A 20,834-nucleotide genomic window follows, 5' to 3' on the forward strand; every position below is an offset into this window, starting at 1 on the left:
GGGGGATGGGGCCGAGGAAGATGATGGGCACAGGATTCTTTTTTTTTTTTTTTACATGGACAGAAGGGCACAAATTTGCAGCCCCTTCTTTAGATAAAAAAAAGGTTCCTGTGGCCAGTTTGGAACAATTCTTGCACATTTCAGTAATTTTTATCAGTTTTACAGTAACAACGCCCTCCCTTTGGTGTAAACATTATGGCTTTCAGCTTACCATTTTGTCTCGTATGAGAATATCAAGTTGACCTCCACACCCCGGAGGAGGTCAAAAGTATGTTCAGTCAGTGTTCTCAGTGTTTTAGATTGCCATATTACCACTCAAGCTTTTTGCATTATTTTAAACTTGAATCAGAGGGTTACCAAATTGTATACTCTTTCTTTTCATTTCATTTCATTTGCAGTGAAAATATGAACCAAAGAATGCTTGTTGTGATGTTACGTCTGTTTTATTCAGAAGTGGTTCTCGGCACCAATTCTGAAATAGTTCTGTTGGTGCCAATCAGGTGCCGATGAGGTGCAGTTCCAGTTCTGTGGTTTAGGTGTAGCCTGTCAGCAGCGCCGCACATTACTGGTGCGCATTTTCAATCGTGCCTTGTCGTCTGCTCGCTTGTTGCCGTTGGCTGCGAGCTGTAAATTCTCGCGGTTAGGCTATTTTCGTGCCTTGCGAGGCCACCGACGACAACATTGTCAACGTCATTTTTAAGAAATTTTTGGAGTCCTCCGAGGAACCCGACGCCGTGCTTTTCTTCGCAGCAGCACAGTTAATACATCGTTGTTCTGACCGAGGCCACTCGACTGGTTCAGACAGACCGCACCTAACCAAGTTCCGTACAACTAAAGCACTGTTGCTAGATACTTTAGCTGTGAACTTTGGGGGCTATTCAGATTGCCACAAGAGACCTTAGAGGAACTCGCCATTTTCATGGAGAATGACGCCGGATCTATCAATCGACGATGGGAAAAAAAATGTCCCTAAGGGAACCATTTATGTTTACAAGCATCTCATCGGCAGCGTGCTTCGTCTGCTAGCGCCGTCAACATGTGCACCACTTTTCTGCATCTCTTCCTCGGAGTGTGCCGCGATTCTTTGCACCAGAGCGGCACCATGACTGCGCCAAAATCAATCATAGACGGTGGTGCAGGGAACTCTGGGGAATCGAGCACATTGGTGCAGCGCACCGTGAACCGGTTACGGCGGTGCAGAGAACCACGGCTGAATCGAACACAGCTGTTAATGAATAGGTGACGTGTTTTAGATTGCCATATTACCACTCAAGCTTTTTGCATTATTTTAAACTTGAATCAGAGGGTTATACCAAATTGTATACTCTGTTTCTTTTCATTTCTTTTGCCCAGGGGTTTCCTGTCACTACAAAAGGAGTGGGGTCTTCCTTTTGGCCCGGATGCTGATGAGACCAGGACTACTGTCAGCAACACAATACAGTGAGGGCAGCCCTAGGTGGCAGCACTGTTGGGTGAGTGATGCATGTTATGTGACCTACGATGTAGCTGTGGCCAGCTAGGCACTGATGCTTTCGTGTGGAATGCTGCACTCTGCTGGAGTTTCTCGAAGCATCTTGTGCTGGCAAGTGGTACTGCCTTGTTGTGCTTATTACTTCATACTTTGTCATGCCTTATTACATCGGACTAATTATTAGTGGTTGCTTGGTTAAGCCTGGATATCAGAAGCAAAAAGCTTCAGCGATGCTATGGCTTAGCTTGTGGTTCTTTGGCATAGTTGTGGCTTACCTTGTTCACGGTTGCACCTCATAGGTATTCCATGGCTTATCACGATGAAACATTGGTTACAGCTGTACATCACATAAGATTAAACTTTGTGCTGATTCCATATCATCATCGTTACACTTCTGTATAAACATAAACACAGCCTGGTGATCCGTATAGTAACATGCAGCTGTTTCCACAGTTTTGACACAGTATTCAGACTTTACACTTGGTGGTGCCTGTCGGCCAAATTCCAAGCTGCCACTTCAGCATCGTCTTCCATAGCGAATGCCTCTTACGTTCCTCTCAGAGCGTTCATATATATATATATGCCGACAGAGTTGCAGCAGCTCCGACCACAGCCACGCATGCCCAGAAGCGCGCGGCACCGGTTAAAGGTCGACCGGCGGAGTTGCGGCGGCGGCTCCGACCACCTACGCCTCTCCTGTGACGTCACATGGTTTGCGCATGCGGAGCTGTGGCTTTTATTGCAAAAGCAATACTACGTCAGGTCTAACCGCTCGTCGCTATGTGCCGTGTCCGTGTCCATGACTGTGATCTCCTGACAGGAGCTGCCAACTTGGGTCTCTCGTTTCACATGGTACGGTTATGTAGACTCAGCCTGCCAGGACCCTTGCATTCACGTTATCCCTATAGGCCACTAAGGCACATTCGTACTGCTTGGTTAAAGCGGGGCTTTATATGCGTTTAACAACGGAACACACGCGAGATTTGGAGTTGACTAGCCTAGTGAAACTTTTCGCTTCAAAACTCCATCAAAGCCTGCCAATAAAAAAAAAAAAATCTGTCTAAGCCTGGCAATAACAAAAAGGCGAAGCCACAAAGGCCAAGTGTAGATCTCGCACCAAAAAAATAAACTGAAGTTTTAACACCATTTCCCGGAGCCTTTATCATGCTCTGCGTACCGTATTTACTCGCGTAATGAATCCACCTTTTTTCCAGATAAGTTGACATAAATTTGGGGGGAGGGTTCATTACGCGGGGAAAAAAAATTTAGATATTATTTTTTAGGTCGAAATTTCATGTCACAATGAAGATAGGAAAATCGCAATCCCAACCTTACCTTTATAGTAAAAACACGTACGCGATGAATGTGAATTAAAAATTCATTTTTATTTTCATGCTGCTGGCTGCTTATGGTCTGTCTCACTCGGGCTCGCTATCTGAATCCACGCTTCAACTCATATCGCTTGCGACTTCGTCGGCGTCGTCGTCTTCCCACAGCGCGTCGTCTTCACTGCCGTCGAGGCTGTTGGAGATGCCAGTCTTTTTGAAGCTGCGGACGACCATCTCGCTGGGAATCACACTCCATGCTTCTAGAATCCATCGACAGAGCATGTCGATGGTGGGCCTTCTAATCTTACCTGCGGGAGTCAGGTCGTGGTTTCCCGCGGCCATCCACTCTGTATAGAGCCGGCGCACGTTGTCCTTAAAGGGCTTATTAATGGAAACATCAAGGGGCTGCAGCACTGATGTCAAGCCACCTGGGATGATAGCGAGGTCCGTGCGTAACTCGCTCATTCGGCAGCGGACATTTTTTTCCAGATGGCCGCGGAAGCTGTCCATAACAAGCAGCGATGGCAGGAGAAGAGCCCCGGGCCGCCATCCCCAGACTGTTTTCAGCCAGTCGGACACCAGCTCGGCCGACATCCACCCTTTCTCCTGGGCGCGAATGTGGATACCGGCAGGAAGAGTTCCCTTTGGCAGAGTTTTTCTTTTGAAGACGACGAACGGCGGCAGCTTCCTGCCGTCCGCTGTTACAGCTAACATCACGGTGCACCGCTGCTTCTCTGCGCCCGTCGTCTTAACCTGCACACTTTTCGCACCTTTCATATCGACAGTGCTGTTTCTTGGCATGTCAAAGTTTATAGGCGTCTGGTCCGCGTTCCCGATTTGCGACAGCAGGAACTTTTTGTCCTCACGGATCCGAATGACAAAGCGGTGGAAATCACACACTTTGTCCCCACAGTCTGCCGGCAGCCGCTGGCATAACGTAGTACGCCTTCTGAGGCACAACCCGTTCCGGCGCATGAAACGAGTCGTCCAACCACTGGTCGCCTTAAATTCACTCGCGGCAATGCCGTGACTTCTTGCAGTGGCCCGCGCGTGATTCTGTATCAGCTCGTGGGATACGGCACATCCTTCGTTGCGGAGCCTCTTCACATAGCTCAGAACTTCTTCCTCGACGCGAGGAAACTTGCCCTGCTTCGGCCCGCGAAAGGCCCGGCGATCTTTCTTCGTCGCTCTGAGTTCCTCTTGTTGATTCCTCCAGTAGCACACACGCACGGGGTCTACACTAAAATGCCGTCCAGCCGCGCGATTGCCATGCTCCAAAGCATGCTCCACGACTTTGAGCTTAAAACCGGCCGTGTAGCTAGCGTAACGCCCCATCGCACAATGCGCAGAAAATGCACAGCACGCACGAAATAATGCAAAGGTCGTAGCGAAGCACTTAACCCTTTCACTGTCGGCTGTTTCTGACCGGGACGCACCCCCAGTGTCGGCTTGGTTTCAGAGAACGAGCATATCAGGGAACGAGCATAAAGATTTATTTTGCATTATGATGGGTATACAAATAAATTATTCAATGCAATTTGCACATTTCAGTGTTTGCAGGTGTTTAAATAAACATCATCATCATCAGTGACTATAAATGATATATGATAAAATAAAAAAAAACACGCTCAATACTTCTTCAGAGTGTGGTAGATCCTGAAGCATGGGTCCAAGCACAGTCCCTTGTCGCACACAGGGCACATGACACGAGTGTCTTTCCTTTTCTTTTGCCCTCGAACAGTGTTCCAACAGACGTGACACCTCCGTTGAGTGCGGCTCCCCTTCGCTTCGCTTTGAGGAACCATCTGGGGAAAGTGTCGTGCCGTAAGCCTTGTCGGGTCATCACCACTCCGTTTCCTTCCTCCACTCCTAGCAGTATGAAACTCTTGAATGAGTTGGTAAACGACACTCAATCGGAATTCACCGAATGTTTTGCGTCCACCATTTTCGCGCCACAGGATGAAGGCATTGAGGAGGCACATGTCCATGATATGAAAAAAAAACTTTTTGTACCACTTGAGGGTCTTCCTAATACTTTCCGAGAAACTCATCATCATGTCAGTCTTGTCCACTAATCCCATCTTCATATTGTATTCGAGGACACATGCGGGCTTCCACTTCTCCCCTGTTACTCTATCCACTTTCCCTGTGTCTTCCAGACGTGCATCATGCATTGACGTTAGGACATGTACATCCCTCTTGTCATGCCATTTGAGCGCAAGAAGCGTCTTGGTGTGAAATGACTCCACTTCGCCTTTTTTCATCTTTTTTGAGAAAGTTGGAAGTCCCTTTCTGTTGCACCGAAGAGTTCCACATGCGTTAGTTTTTTTGTCTTGTAGGCAGTTGAATAATGCAGGACTACTATACCAATTGTCCACAAATAGCGAATGTCCTTTTCCGAGGTAGCCTTCCAGTAGCTCGAGAACGATAGAGCCAGAAAATCCCAAATCTGTGACCATGGTCATTTTTGTTGTGGCACCAGTATACACAACGAATTTCAATATGTAGCCGGTTTTGACGTCGCACAAAACAAACAACTTGATGCCAAAGCGGTGCCTCTTTGAAGGAATGTATTGTCGAAATGACAGCCGCCCTTTCCATGGCATCATAGACTCATTAATGCAAAGGTCTTGGTGGGGAATTAGTAGACTGCCTAGCTTGCTTTGAATTGCTTCGATAAATGGCCGCACCGTTCTCAGTCGATCGGCAGTATCTGTGGAGTCGCTGAGATGCAGGAGCCGCAGGAGGAGCGCGAACCGGTTGAATGAAAAAATTGTTGCAAAAAATGGTGTCTGCAACATAGGGTCAGTACTCCAATAGTCTTGCAAGGCATTCTTTCTGACCAGGCCCATCATCAAAACGACCGCAAGAAAACAGTACATTTCTGGCACACTTGTTTCCACCCAAGCTTTCAGCCGCGATGTGCGCGCCAGTCCTGGTGCGGTTGTCTTCACTCGCGCGAATCTGTTCGTTTCGCTAGCGATGTGCGAAACAATCGACTCATCAAAAAACAGCTTGAAATAATCAACTTCTTGCGCATCTGGCTGAAGAGTTGCGCTAGCGGACGGTCCGGAACGCGACGCGTCGAAAGGAAACAACTTCGGCGTGAAATCGCCTTTTTTCCATATAGTTTTGGTTTGCCGTGCACGCTTCCGGGATGATGGCCCCGCCGTTGCAATATCCGAATCTGATGACGAGGAACTCAACCCTTCCTCCGATGAGACGCTGTCAGAGTCCGAATCCGAGCTTGGCTGGTAATCAGAACCCGAAGAGCCATCGCTCCAGTCAGCCGTCGAAGGACCCGCGCGGTCCGCCATCCAAAAGTAAGCGCGCGCGGAGAGAGCACATTCAGTGGCCAGCACACGGGAGAGAAACGGCGCGTAGTGAAGTCGAAAGAGAAAAAGATGGAAAGAGGCTAAAACACTCGTGTGCTGCTGCTGCTAACGGCAAGCTGTCCTCAAGCGAGGGCGCGTGGAGAGAGCGAATGCAGCAATCGAGTCATATGTCAGTCGGAGAGAGGCAACCGCGTGTGGCCCCGAACTTGCCACGGCGTAGCGGAAGCGCGACAAAGAATAAAAATAAAAACCTCCAAACCTGCCGCAGATGGCAGAACAAACTTTGAACCCATAACCGCGCGCGCGCGCCGAAGGATCGCTCGCTCGAGAGAGTAGTGTCACGGAGCGACCACGCCCCCTCCCGCGAGCAAAGAACGGGCGGGCGCGGTCGCACCATACTCTTCCATATATGTGGTATATCGGCGCGGAGCGCGCATATCAGCTTGTAGAAAGATTCAACAGATGGCGGAGCAAGTCCAAGCGCGGTAGCTTTACGGTGAGGCGCGAAGATTTGAACGCAAGATAGAATACGTACGGGTACGTTATTGACACTGCGGGGAGGAAACGTGAATACGTACCGGTACGTTCGTGACAGTGAAAGGGTTAAACAGCAACAAAATAGGACTGGCGAAATGGCGACCGACGCTGTCCAAGTGCGTTGTCTTTACTTCGTTCTGCCGCCGCCGCGCATGCATGGCGCTATAAGCAGAGGTTTGCTTTGCATTTAATAGATGGCACTCGGCAACCTGCATCATCATCATCATTGTAAAAAAAAAATCTAGAGAAGTTTGACAAATTGGTTCGAGAAATACAAAGAAAATAGCCGAGCGTGGTGGAAACTGCCGTCACCCCATTTCAAAGAGGACGCCCCAGTAAAGCCCTTTGCGCATCCACCAACGAATCATGCAAGGTCAATGAACGATCAACGAAAGCGTGCAGTCGACGCCCGCGTCACCCGCGTTCGCGTCGCCGGTGTTCAGCATCGTTGGCTTCAAATGATGTTTATTTTATCACTGCGCGATCAGACAATTTTATGATCGTCGACAGTCGACAGCGCCGGCCAATTGAGCCGAGATAACGCGAACATGCTGAACACCGACCCTGCGGGCGGGTGCGCGTTATTTACGCGACGTAAAAAAGAAAATTAAATTTTCGACAACAAAAGTGGGGGGTGGGTTCATTACGCGAGTGGGTTCATTACGCGAGTAAATACGGTAAATTCTGCGTCACCAGCAACAGCCGTTGCCAGATGCAAAAGCATTTTTGGCCATTTTTCACAGCCGCCTTTTTCATCCAGCCCACAAAACAAGTTCCACTAAGCTGCTAACGTCGAGGTCGCTTGCGAAAGTTGTTTAGAAGACATCAAAAACTGTGCATGTTACACACTTCAGCACGCAGTTTTTGGGTCAACAGGTCACCTTGATCTCGTCCCCATACGCCATTTGCGCGGCTTCGAGTGGAGGAGGTATTCCCGAGGAGAACTTGTCTGAGGAAACGCCGAAGGGCGTTCATGGATCTAATTGGCTCTGGAGTGGAGGAGCAGCTGTATTCTCCGCTCCAAGGAGTGAGGTGGAGCGTCGAGTCGAGGCGCATTTGTGAATATGGGCTTTAGTCGCCTACTACGCCATTCGAGGTCATCGATATCTGCTTTCAACTCGGCCAGCTCATTCAGTGGGTTGCTTTCAAGCGTGCTGAGCCGCACCTTTAGCTCCACCGTTTCTTTTTCCTGAGCGTGAAGCCATTTCTAGAACTCATTGAACTCGTTTTAGATAAACACATTTTTTCAATCTCATCTACTTTCCCTAGTAGGCAAAGAAGAGAGTTCAAGCTGCTACTTATATCAAGCAACATAGATTTGACATCCTTGTCTGAAGTGTTTCCACTACCACTCTTTGTGGCAGTGGGCCTACATGAGGCACATTTTCAGGCTTTTTTGAACGATTCCCTTTTGCTCTTTAGTGTTTCATCCGTAACGCCAGAGCAAGTACTTGTGGGAAATTTGAATTCACACTCATTACAACTCTAGTAGGGCATATTTTCCTAAAGCGAAACCCTGCATTCATACCAGTGCGACATAATGTTAACGTGTCTGCATAGACAGTATAAGGGGAGATGCTCCTCGAAGGTACTTTTTTCTTAATATTCAACCTATGATTATGAAACTTATATAATTGATAAGGATTTTAATGCAGATTCCAAATATGGTCTTAGTTTTTATGTAGCATGCATAGTTTTTGTGTAATAGTCTTCAAAAGTAAAATATAGGGCTTTTTGTGCACACTTTTTTGAGGATTAAATTTATGTTTAGAATAGCTTGCAATAGCTCATTTTGCATCTTAGGTTTAGTAGTATGAGCAAAGCTACTTGAAATTTGATTACAATATCCTGTACTTGCAAAAAAATTCACTAACATCAAAAGTGTACATTCTGGGTGCTGCTAGTCAACATTTTGAATTTTTGCAAAAAAATGTAGAAGAGATATTGACAATCCAGATAGATATGCCCATTCTGCATACTTTGAAGAAGCTGTGTGCAAAATTTTATCCGTATCTGAGAATTCTACGCACTTGAAAGTTTGTGCACAAAATGTAAAAAATGCTGAAAATTAGAATTGGAGAAAAACGCATCTGAAAGTTTGAAACATCTGCATTCTTGGAAAACATGACACAAGCACATGAAATTTATTCACAAAATACAAAAATAAGTCTCAGACACAGTCATGTTGATCAGAATTCTCCTACCCCATAGATTGGGCCCTCATGATCTTCGCGAACCGAGTCTGTCAGACGTGCCCTCTTTGCCATGTTACGGCGATGTGCTCGGGCTTCAGCTGTTTGGCGGACTGACATCATCTTCATTCTTCTCTGGTCACGAGAGGTTCCCAGCACAACAAGCTCTTCCGATGGTAGCACACCAAGCTCCTCGAGAACTTGCTGAAAGCTACTGTGTCCCCTGTTATACCATAACACAGCAATGGCAGTTGCTGTCTCCACAGCAGTTCTTGAAGCAAACCTAGTTTTTGGGCATAGCAGCCAGATCTTACTATTCAGGGACTCTGGTGCGTTTTGAGTCTTTCCCTGTAGGCACCGGGTAAGCAACTCTTCATCAGTCAGCCGTTTGTAGATGGGTAGCACTGCCAGCCCTTGCGCCTTGTTGAGAAGCGGAGTGTGGTCTGGTGCGGGCTCTCCTAGTCCTTTGGCTCGCTGGTGCTTGCACCAAGATTCCGCTCCTTCAGGGCAGTATTTATGGCTGTGAGCAGCATCTGTTGAGCAGGAGTGAAAGTATGACGCCCAAATGGCACGATACATTTTCTGGATGCTGCCCCTGTTGCTGGTAATAGCTATGCGGTAGTAGTTTTGTAACTTTTGGATTGCTCCATCCTTCAACTTCTCGCCACGTGGAAGAGGTGTTTTTAGTTTCCGGAGTGCAGTGCCGAGACGCTTGGCTACATGATTTGTGCAGTCTTCTTTCTCGACTGGGGTTCCACCATACACCTTTGCGTCGGAAACAGCAGTAAAAGGTTTGCTGTCCCCATCACTGAGGAACTTGGTGAAGCGCAATGGTGTCTTCTGTGAGGATGTCCTCGTCCATATACTTATTGCTGCCTCTGTTTCCATTGCATGAGAGGAACACTCAGTGTTCCTCTCACAAACTGGGCCATGGTACGCCTGCCATATTTCATCCTCGCTTCCGAGGTCCTGGTGTCGACTGCACGCAAGGCAGAAGTTCGAGAGAACCTCAAAATCTAGGCATAAACCAGTGTCTACCGACACAGCTGTGCCAACGCCGTTATGGCTTTTGTGGCCCCGCTTTTGCCAGGTGCCGTCAAACATAACGGCAACATCGGTGTCACCAACCTTCTCTTTTGTGAGGGCTCTAGCTGTCTCCAGATTTTCAGCCACAGCTTTCATGGCCGCAGCATGAACTTTCTGCCGATAGCCACGAAGTTCTTGTGACGCAACGGCGTCGGCAAGCCGAGAATCGCACAAACGCGGGACAGCTGCTCGTGCCCGATGCCTATTGCGCGCGCAGCCACGGCGACCTTGACGTTCACGGCGAAGCTGTCGCGGGAGCTCCCGCTCTGAAAGCTCCGGCTTCCACTGGCACCATTCGCGAGTCCACCAGGCACAGCACGGCTCGACGTGTATGTAGAAGAAAGTAGCGCTGCAGGGCACTCGCTATTTTTGCAGTGAAGTTCAAGAAATGCCGAGAGGCCCTTGCGTTTTTCGGCCGGTTCACGCACCGCAAGGTTGCAAGTACGGCACGTTGGGCAAACAGCCCCGCTTACCAATAACGTAAGCGAGCTGATGTCGCATATCGCGGCACTCGTGGAATGACTGTTCACAGCTGTATCGCTTTCGAAGAGTCCAATCTTCATCTCCGAGGCACTCACAAAGTTCACTGCGGCGTCAATTTCGCCGAAGTGGCCGTTGCCCTGATTAGGGCTAGCTGGCGTCGGGCGAATGTCTTCCGCTGTCGCTTTCTGTCGCGGCTTGCGACGGCGTGCTTTTTTCGTGCGAGATTTCCGGGCTCGGAAATCGCGCTTCGTCGTCTCGTCGTTCATTTCGAACCAATTGAAAAAACAAGCGCCGGAGGGATCGATGTAGAAGCAGCACAGAGCGAAAGCAGGGATAGCAAAAGAGGGGGCTTCACCGCAGTTGCACATCGGTCTCGGCCAATGGCGGCTGCGCTACAGCACCACGTGATTTAAAGGTCCAGTAGAAACGCGTGAAATAGGCGCCGTAAACGTGTTTTTTTTATTATTTACAGCCCGAATACGAAACTGCAGGAGATGCTGTCGGAGAGAAGAAGGCTTACTCTTCCTCTCCAAGCAGACGGCAATGGCGGGCGCTCCCGCGTTCTCGAGAGGCAGACGCGCGAAAGTTGATGATGTGCGCGAAAAATTGCAGTTTCTCGAGTCACCTTGGCTCAATAAAATGGATTTATTATTAACTTCGCGTTCGAATTTTGCCTTGATTTTTGGGGGGATTGTAGCTGAATGCCCAAAGATAATTTTGCAGTAAAAAACCGAAAATTGAAAAATGTCGCGAAAAACTCGCTTTTTCGACGTGCATCTCCCACAGCGCTAAGGAATAAGTTTGGCAGCAGCGGCGTAACTATGAGAGCAGAAAGAAGAAAGGGAATCAACCTGCAAACGTAGAAGCAGATGTAATACAATCAGCGTGACTTGCCGCTGCTGCCAAATGCAGGGAAACGTCTATAGGTACAGCCCAGGAAAAGTTTCGATGCGACGATGCCGGTGTTGCTGCGTTTGACAATGGCGATGTGGACGCCTGCAGGCCACGGTGAAATAAGCTGCTAAATTGTAAATGCTGCACCTCAGGGATTAGAGTACAGTCCGCAAAAGCAGATCAAAGTTCACACCACGGGTGGGCAGGAGCTCAACATTGTTGAAGCCAGCTAGTAGTCGTTGTCCACAGAAGATCCGTCGGCTAAAGAGACCTTCAAGGCTTGGAGTCGCGAGCACCTCTATTTGCTCACGTGCAATGGGAGACCAATAGCAGCGGGCGTTTCACGAGATTTTGTTCCTTTATTTTCCGCTTCGGTGGGTTCGCTCATGGTCACCAACTGAAATACAGTAGACTCTCATTAATTCAAACTCGAAGGGACCCCAGGATTTTGTTTGAATTATCAGAAGTTTTTGTACATACAACTCTGGGCAAGATGACAGAGCACACTATGACCAGGCATCTATTTGAATCATTTTTATGCACTTCCGTACCTCAACTACACAAAATAAACAAGCAGAGGTGGAAGGTACACAACAAGTTTATTGGTCATCATCTACTGTTGACCAGACCTTTTAAAAAAATTGTGAATGGTCGACTGCTTCCGTGCTACATGAGCTTTCAACACAAAGCTCTCTATGCCCGTGAGAGCAGCCAGTTCATTTTCAGTTTTCTGTTGTCATCAGAAATTGGCAGACTTGAGCAATGTGATGGAATGCTTGTGCAGATGTCACAGTGGATTGCTCTTGCAACTCCTCCTCACTTTCACTACTGCATTCTGGTGGCATCACCTCCGCTGCCAAGTCATCAAGTGTGTCCTCCCTGCACACACACAGGTCATCATCAGCAGCTGCATAATCGCTGAGGTCGGCAGCTATGTTGTGCACTTGCAGAGCAGAGAGCTCTTGGTTTGCATCGTCGCTTTGCAGGCAACCTTCATCTTCACTTTGCTGGCAGTCAGACAAGTCACTGCTGCAGCCAGGGATGCGGAAGGCGTGCTGAAAACAATTTCGAATTGTTGTTGGCGTCACAGCACTCCATGCAGCAGCAAGCATCCCCAACGATGAATACAGTGTTATGGTGTATGGCATTGAATTATCCATACACACCAACATTCTCTTAAGTAGCAGCTTCCTTCAAAGCACCTGGGGCGCTTTGACTTTCCGACTACAAAAAGTTCAGGCTTATGGCTTCCGTCCATGTTGGCACAAACCATGACTGTCAGCCTCTCTTTACTAAGTTTTCCGCCAGTGCACCGCTCGCCCTTTCGACACAAGGTCTGATCAAGAAGGCACTTGAAAAACAGCCCCATTTCGTCGGCGTTGTAAATGTCAGCTGGGGAGTGTTCATGCAGCAGGCTCTTCAGTCGCGTGTGCTGCCAGTCAGTAGTTACGGCTTCATCGACCGCTGCCGCTTCACCACTTACACTTTTGAAGGCGAGGCCGTGTCGCTCCTTGAAGCGAGAAATCCAGCCATCGCTGCACTTAAAGCCTTCAATTCCGAAGCGCAGCGACAGCTGTTCAGCTTTCTCCCGCAGGATTGGTCCACTCACTGGCAGACTGGAGCTCCGTGCGCACTTCAGCCAAAGGAGAACAGCCTTTTCGAGTTCTAGGTACGCCGCTTCCCTAAACCTTTTTCTGTCGGGCGCGAAGCGGCTTGCGTTGCTCCGCAGCTTGTCTTTAACTTTTAGGATTGTTGTCCGCGTACTTTTAGTGATTCCATATTTTGCTGCCACTGCAGTCTTCTTAAGGGGGGAAGAGAGTATTAAAAACTTTTTTCTTATTTGCTGTCCTATCTTGCTGCAACTTGGCATGCAAGTAGATTGCTGAACGCTGATTCCAAATATGTATTCAGATTCTAGATATCTAATTTGGAACTCATGATATAGAAAATTATTCTAACCCAATTAAGCTTTTTCTTACGGGGCTTTATGGTAATTTCCCGATTAAAAAAGCTTGTTTAAAATATATGCCATCTATGCCAAGTATCCACAGCACATCCTAAAGCTAAAGAAATGTATGCAATGCCATTATTTAAATCATGAATGAATAACAAAGTTCAAGGAAAAAAAACAATGTGACAGTAATTAGTTAACATTTGATCTAATTAATGATCTTTCAGGTTTAACGAAAGAAGAAAAGCTTTAGGATGTAGCTGAATTTCTGCTGAAAACAGTGACACCAAGTTCTCTAAAATCCGTTCATGTAAACATTATCAAAAGTCCCGTAAGGCTAAGGCATTTGACAAAAAAAACAGAAGCTGAGAAAATTGCATTCAAAGTTTTAATGGCTCTGCAAGATTTCTTTGCTGAGCATATGTAAAAAAATATAGCTTTAGCATGTAGCCCAATTCTTTCTGAACACAGTGACATCAAACTAACAGGAATCAGCTCATGGGAAGATCACCAGAACCTTTGTATGCAATGGGTACCTCACCAAAAAAGAGCTCAGCAAGTCATTTACTAGTTTTGCTTGTGCTGTCACATGTTCACAGAAGTCCTGGGCAGTAGTCCTGGCCTCTGTCAGGCTTATGCTTCTTGGCCATCCTCTTCTTGACCTTTTCGGCATCACTGTGCCCTTTGTCAGACCTGTACAGCCTGTACCTATCTTTTTCACGGCTCCGACGAATGAGGCAGCTGCCAGGACTATAACCAAGCTGGGCTGCAACAGCTCTGCTGGTCGCTGCCATCCCTTGGTTGAAACGTGATACTGCTTCTGCCACAGCCCTTTCGACAGCCAGCAACGAGCCATGGGTGTTCTTGGAGCTTTGGCTCCAAATAACAGAGTGCAGGCACTCAATGGCATTTTGCGTCATGCCATCGCTACAGCGCTCCAAGAGGGCCTCGTCACCAAGCCTTGCAAAGATGGGCTCAAGTGCAGTGCGAACCTCTACTGGTAGAGGGTTTTTGTGTGCTGGTGGCTTCTCTTGCTTGGCCAAAGCCCGGTTGAAAGCACACCATGAATCAGTGCCTTCAGGACAGTGGCTGTGGTCTGGGTTTTCATCTGTTGAAGTCATGTGCAAGAGTGTGGCATGCACTGCCTTCTTCATGGCCGCAACATCATGACTGTGGCTCCTCAGAGCGTAGCCATAATAGTTGTCAATTTTTTTTTATCTTTTCTTGTGTAAGCTTACCCTTTCCACCCAAGAATTCTCCTCGCGCCTTGTTCTTCTCCACTAAATTGCGAAGAGCTGTCCCCATCCGCTTGTGGACATGATTTAGGCAGTCTTTCTTCTCAATGGACAAATATCCATAGACTCCTTCCTGAGTCAAGGCTTGAAAGGTGCGGCTGTCCCCATCAGAAAGAATGGTTGTGTACTTCAACCCGTTTTTCTCAAGAGACCGCCTGAACAAGATTAAAGCTGCCTCAGTCTCCATCCGCCCCGCATTGCATTCAATGTTCTTCATACACCTGTGATTGATAATCCAGTCACCATAACCGTCATCACAGGGATCAGGTGCACCTTGGCATCCACGGCAGTACCTAGACAGGACAACATGATCAAGAACAAGACCCGTGTACAACTCAATGATGCACCCGACTGCAATGTTGGAATTGTGTCCACGTGTCTTCCACGTGCCATCAAATATGACATCTATGTTGCTTGGTGGATTCATGAAGTTCTTGTAGACGTTCTTCACCACTGCAACGCTTGCTGCTTCAGCAGCAGTAGCTGCAGCCTGGCAGGCTTCCACCATGGTGTCCATGTGTCCTCGAAAGGTTTTGTGATGAAGACCACGGTGGGAAAGATTCATGGTGGCACAAAAATCTTGTAGGGCAGTGAATCCTTTTCCTATACTTTGAATGCCCTTCATTGCCCGCAAATTAACCTCAAAGGGCGTTATTTTTGCTTCCCCCGATACTCGCGACGACGAAAAGTGGCACTCGGCGAAATCGCAGCTCGGGCATGTGAGCATCAACTTTACTGCAAGGCCGTATTGCCTCTCGTGGCACTTGGAGAATTGAAGAGTGGCCATCTCACAGTTTCTGCAGTTTGTGGACGCAAACATCTTTCTCAGGACTTCGATATCCACGATAACAAACTCTGTGCCGCAATCGTGTTCTTCGCTTACTGCGCCGACGTCCATGAGCTCGAACTTTCGGGAAGTCGCGGACTTCTTTGCCAGAAAAGATTTGAAGTGATGAGCACGTTTTCCACGCTCCGCGCACTCCGTATCCGTGAAAAACAGTGTCGAATCGCTCAGCACGCGAGCTCCGTTCAGCCGCGTCGACTGGCATTGAAGCTACAGCGTTTGTTGTCGTTAGGCTCAGCTCACCCAGCTCAGCCGCAGCCGACGGCAGGGAATATGAAGCGACGTGCAGCGTCCCAGAAGCCGACTTTTTTGATGGGCTTATACCAGGCGCGTCTACTAGCACTGAGGAAACTTGCGGTATCACCGAAGCAGGCATCGATGGGCTCGGTCGAGTTGCGTCAGTCGGCGGTGGATCGATCTTTGACGACACTGATGTTGACGCTGACGAACGTGGTTCAGCCGCGTCCACCGGGGGAGCAGCACCTTGCGGCAACACCGAGGGTGTTTTTGACGGTGCAGGGCTCTTATTCCATGCACGCCTTTTCTTGCCGACCGCTTTTCGCGTGCTTGCTTTCAAGCGCCCGTCTCGCGCCATTTGAGACGCACGGACGAAGAAGCCAGGCAGGCGAACAGACACAAAAACAAGAACTTCGAAGCTGAAGGGGCAAGCAAACTGTGAAATTATTCGCACAAACGACGCGCAGAAAGGCAGGAGAAAGAAAACTGCTGTGAAACAACGCGGTTCGACGATCGTGACGCGCTCGCATACGAAAACTGCAGACGACGCAGAGGCGGACGCCCGGCCGGTGCGGCTGGCCCGGCACCGCGAGATGAGGGAGGAGAGCGGTGCAGCCAATCAGAGAGCCGCGTCTCCATGGAGCGCGCGCTTTACCCAATTAGCGGCCGTCTCGAGAGCGGTGGTGCCCTTGACAACGGAGCCGTCTGTGCCGCCGTACACGTGTCTACCTCGTGGCGAGAGACGCCGGAAAGAAGAGCGGGAAACCAGCTTTCAAACAAGGCCAATATGGCGCCGATCGGTTCGCGTCGTGCGGAGCTACAGCGTATTGAAATGGGCCAAATTTTCGAGCTTGGCCTTCAGATCGGGCCTGCCGAAGGTTCTAAATTGTCTTTTTTTTAATACTTTGAGAAGGAATTGAGCAATAATATTTTGCAGAGCCATAGTTTGGACATAGTAGACTTCGAAATCACAATTTTTGAAAATTGTCATTTTTTGCCGTCTTTCGCGATTTTAAGACTCGCGTCCCCCCTTAACTCCAGCGTCGACCTCTTCGATGGCCGCCAATTTCTCTTTGACGGAGAGTGTCCGTGTGCGTAACGAGATTCTATTGTCGCGAATCGAGGTTCTGTAGGCGAGACCACCACTTTGGCTCGAGTATCAGAAAAGAAGTAATCGCACCTAAACGACCACCGATTTCCGACGCACACCAAAGTCGACGTCGTCTACTATGCGGACGGAGTCGCGCCCTTCTCTCGCGATCGCGCGAAACAGCGCAAACAGCGCACCACGCACCCAATAGTAAGAGGGTATCGAATCGTACTCGACGTCGTTCCGCACCAGCGAGCTCAGCGCTTCGAACGCGGCATCGTTTCTGCTCGTCACGCAACGGAGTATCAATGCCAGCTCCGTTTCGGGACTGCATCGGGGATACATGTGACTGTCTTCGCACTGAATAAAGTGTAACACGTTGCGCGAGTACGTGGACCATTCCTTCTGAACGCAATACTCCAACATTTCGTCCGGATTGAAATACAGCAAGTCGGTCGTGTCATTCGAGCCCCACAACTCGAGCGTGCTAACCACGAAACTGGACGGTACGTCCACTCCAGTCACACGCGCTTCTCGACGCCGAAACACGCGTAGCCCAGGCACGCAATGTTTCTCCCACCACGAAGTGCGATTTGATACGATTACAGTAGTGGGTGCGAACGTGGACAGGGTATTCTCTCTGCCTATCTCGTGTATAAACACTCTATTCCATAATTGAAACTCCTCCTTTATGACATCTACGCCGGGATCTAGCTCCAACAGAGCGTCAAAGAATTGCTGAACCTGTGTCATGCTAACATTTGCGAACGCTTCGTTCGTCAAGGTGTCTTTCATTCGCATATACATTGAATTTACGGCGTCTTTGATTTCGACTCCGGTCGCGAAAGACAGCGTTTGTGCCACGCGCAACGCAATGCCGTTCACGTTGTCTTTCGTCGGTTTCCATAGATCGTCTTTCTTGACGTTTCTGGTCGTCGAACTGTCTATGTGTTTCCTAAGGGAGAATATCACATACGAAAACGGGTAAACGCTCACGATATCTTTGCATCCGTTATCCGCGTTGATGCAAGCCACGACTTTCGAAATGTCGTTGTGTTTGTCAGCCTTCGAGTTGTATGGATCGACTATGGTCGTTTTCGCATCGTTCAATTTCTTCGCCGTGTCTTTCAGCGCGTTCGTGGCATTTTCATACACTGTGCGTACAGCCGTGTAAGCCAACTTCTTGGACTCGTAGTCGGTGTATGACGACAATTTCGTATATGCGTCTCCTGATATTGACGTATCAATATCGTCCGGAGTAGGTGGACCGTCGGCGTTGGCGTCCGTGCTAGCCGATGTAGGTATGGTCAACGTTTCTATCGTCTCGGAACTCTGAGCGTTCGACAACGAGGTGCGGCCGTCGGGAATCTGTAGCACGTGCTTTAACGTTTTGCCCGACAACGCGACATACTTTGACGATTGTACCGATACGCGACTGCCACCGAAGAGGAATTGCAGTGTGTTTTTGTTGAGACAAGTGGCGCGTATTATATTCTCTAAGGCATATTGTAAGATCAGAATGTTCTTGGGTACGTGAGATATGGTTAGTGACCGGTCCTGGTACGTGTTCGCGAACGCGACGAACAATAGAGCCGACTTCAGCCACGAGTGATGTATTTCGCCCGATGTACTTTCTGGAGGACGGAATGTACGACACTCGTTCCTAACTTTCTGTTGGACGCAGTGCGTAACAACCGAGTGTACCAATGGGTGGCGCAGTGGTTACGGCGCTCGACTACTGTTCCCAAGGACGCGGGATCGAATCCCGGCCTCGGCGGCCGCTTTTCGATGGAGGCGAAAAGCAAGGCGCCCGTGTGCTGTGCGATGTCAGTGCACGTTAAAGAACCCCAGGTGGTCGAAATTTCCGGAGTCCTCCACTACGGCGTCTCTCATAGCCTGAGTTGCTTTGGGACGTTAAACCCCACAAACCAAACCAAACCAATGTTTGCAACGCATCGCGTCTAAGTAACGCGCGGCGCATCTCTACAGACGATAGTTGTAAAACACTTCGCTCAAACGGTCGTCCGTTTGTATATCTACCCTTGGGGTGGTAGGTAATATGGATCCCAATTCCTTCCTCAAAGTATCAAATGGTAACACCCTAGTCGCAATCTGTGCGAAACTCATTAATGACCTCTTCCTACGCGTGATACCGAGGTTAGTACCTTCGTTGGAAGGAATTGTTATCGTAGCGTGCATGTCGTTGGAAGTCGAAATTTCAGACCACCACTGTGACGAATATGTCGATAGTGCATTGTTAAATTCGTCGACTTTATCCACCGGCAGTATGAACACCGAAACGTACGAATCGCGTAGTGCGTAGTTAGTGATAGCTTTTCCCTTGGTGTTTCCGAGCGTTACAATCGATATTTGAGGCGACCACGGGATTACGCTAGCATTACCTTGATTTTGCTCACTTTGCGCCGCCTGACCATTACCGGTTGCAATCGATATCTGTACACGCACAATTCTATGCGTCTTCGCTTATTCTTCGCTGAGCATATCTGCAGCAGCTTTAGTCAGACTGACGTCGCTGAAATTAGATATCTCGCTAACTTTCTCATCGGTCAAATCGTTGTACGCCGCTCGGCGCAACAATTCGTCCAATTCCCACGGAATTTCGATGAAAGACTCAAACGCTCGCGCATTCAGCAATTCAAACGCCATTATTTTATTCCATCAACCCCCAGCCACCGTCGCACGCTAAGAAGAAATGGCCGAGCTGGATGCGGCGGTAGCTTCTTGCTTGATCTTTTCTTTGGCACTCTCATACTCTTGCTTCTTCTGTTCAAAATCGGCCTTGGCTTCGTCGTAGCTAGACTTGGCAGAATTGTACGCTTCTTTCAACTTATCAAACTGATCCTTCTGTGCCTTGTCTTCTTTGGCAATGTTTCCCATCATGTCTTTCAACCCCTTGCTCACTTTGCACATATCGCGTCCACGTCGTCGATGCCGCTGTCGGGCGTGTCGTCGCGCAACGTCTTCAACTGTATCGGTTGACTCATGTCGTGTTCCACGTGCATGTCCTCTTCTTCGTAATACTCGTCGGCACTATTAGCAAACGGAATCATCATGGACGTAATGTTCAACGGTATTACCACTCGATAGTACACGTCGTATATTAGCGAGTGTAAGGTATTGAAAAGCGTGCTCACTACTGCTTTCTTGTTCTCCTCCGAAAGGCCCTGTACATCCTTCATCAATTGATTCAGATTCGATGTGACTACAGTATTCAGCTGTTTAGAGAACGTGTCGTCGTTCGCAATCTTGGATAGCGAAAGCTGAACCAACTGAGAGTACGGAATGTCGAAATCGTACGACTCTTCGTATCTGTCCAACGCGCGCAAGTACAGCCAAGTGTTCCAAATATCTTCTCGATCAAAGTCTCTAGTTTCGGTATGCTTCAGCATCGCGGCGAGCAGGGTGGTGAATGTAGCCTCCATCAACATGCCGCACAGATCGAACGCGTTGTACGGGTGACCGAGCACGAGTTTCGCGTTCGCAGTAGAGTCCAGCATTGAGTTCAGCAACTGGCACGTCTCTGTCGATGGTGACAGAATCGGGAAGTACTTCACCATCTTCGCAGCCTTCTGTACTTCATTGTAGCCAAAAGCAACTGTTCTCACTCTCGAGTAAATGAACATCCAACCCGCCGCGTCTCGGGGGATGTGTTGAATTGTAGCGAATTCAGTTGCGAGGGTAGTAACCGTGTTGTGGCTGGCGTAGTCAGTCCGAAAAGCAGGTCACGTGCTACAGAGTCGGCCGACAAGCGTCACTTTCGTACCCGTCGGCTCTTTTTCTTTTTTTCCTCGCGCGGCATGTTGATCTATGATTTGCGTTGAGGTGCACTTATTGTTACATTTTTTTACTTTTTGACTGTTACGATATAAAAACGCAAATTTTGAGCTAGTTGCAGCGAAGCAGCAGATATTTTTCGGTATGAACACGCAAAAAGTACGAATTAACCGAATGGCGGAGTTTGAATTAAGCGGTTTTTAAATACATTGAAAGCATAGCGGGCCAACTAAAATTTTGAATTTTGTTTGAATTAACCGAAAGTATGAATTATCAGAGTTTGAATTATCGCGAGT

The 20,834-nt window shown here is 48.5% G+C and overlaps 1 long non-coding RNA gene and 1 pseudogene across 1 annotated transcript in view; one reads left to right on the forward strand and one right to left on the reverse strand.

Annotated features, from left to right (window-relative positions):
- LOC146196203 (uncharacterized) overlaps positions 1–20,834 on the forward strand; it is a 97,002-nt gene that overhangs the window by 6,305 nt on the left and 69,863 nt on the right. The window contains exon 3 of the long non-coding RNA XR_014706095.1: positions 1,354–1,472. This is a non-coding gene — a long non-coding RNA (uncharacterized LOC146196203). The remainder of the gene's footprint in view (positions 1–1,353; positions 1,473–20,834) is intronic.
- On the reverse strand, positions 8,953–10,597 carry LOC146196204 (uncharacterized; annotated as a pseudogene).

This window comes from Amblyomma maculatum, chromosome 3 (assembly GCF_055883805.1).
Source record: "Amblyomma maculatum isolate TAMU_Amacu chromosome 3, ASM5588380v1, whole genome shotgun sequence".
NCBI lineage: Eukaryota > Metazoa > Arthropoda > Arachnida > Ixodida > Ixodidae > Amblyomma > Amblyomma maculatum.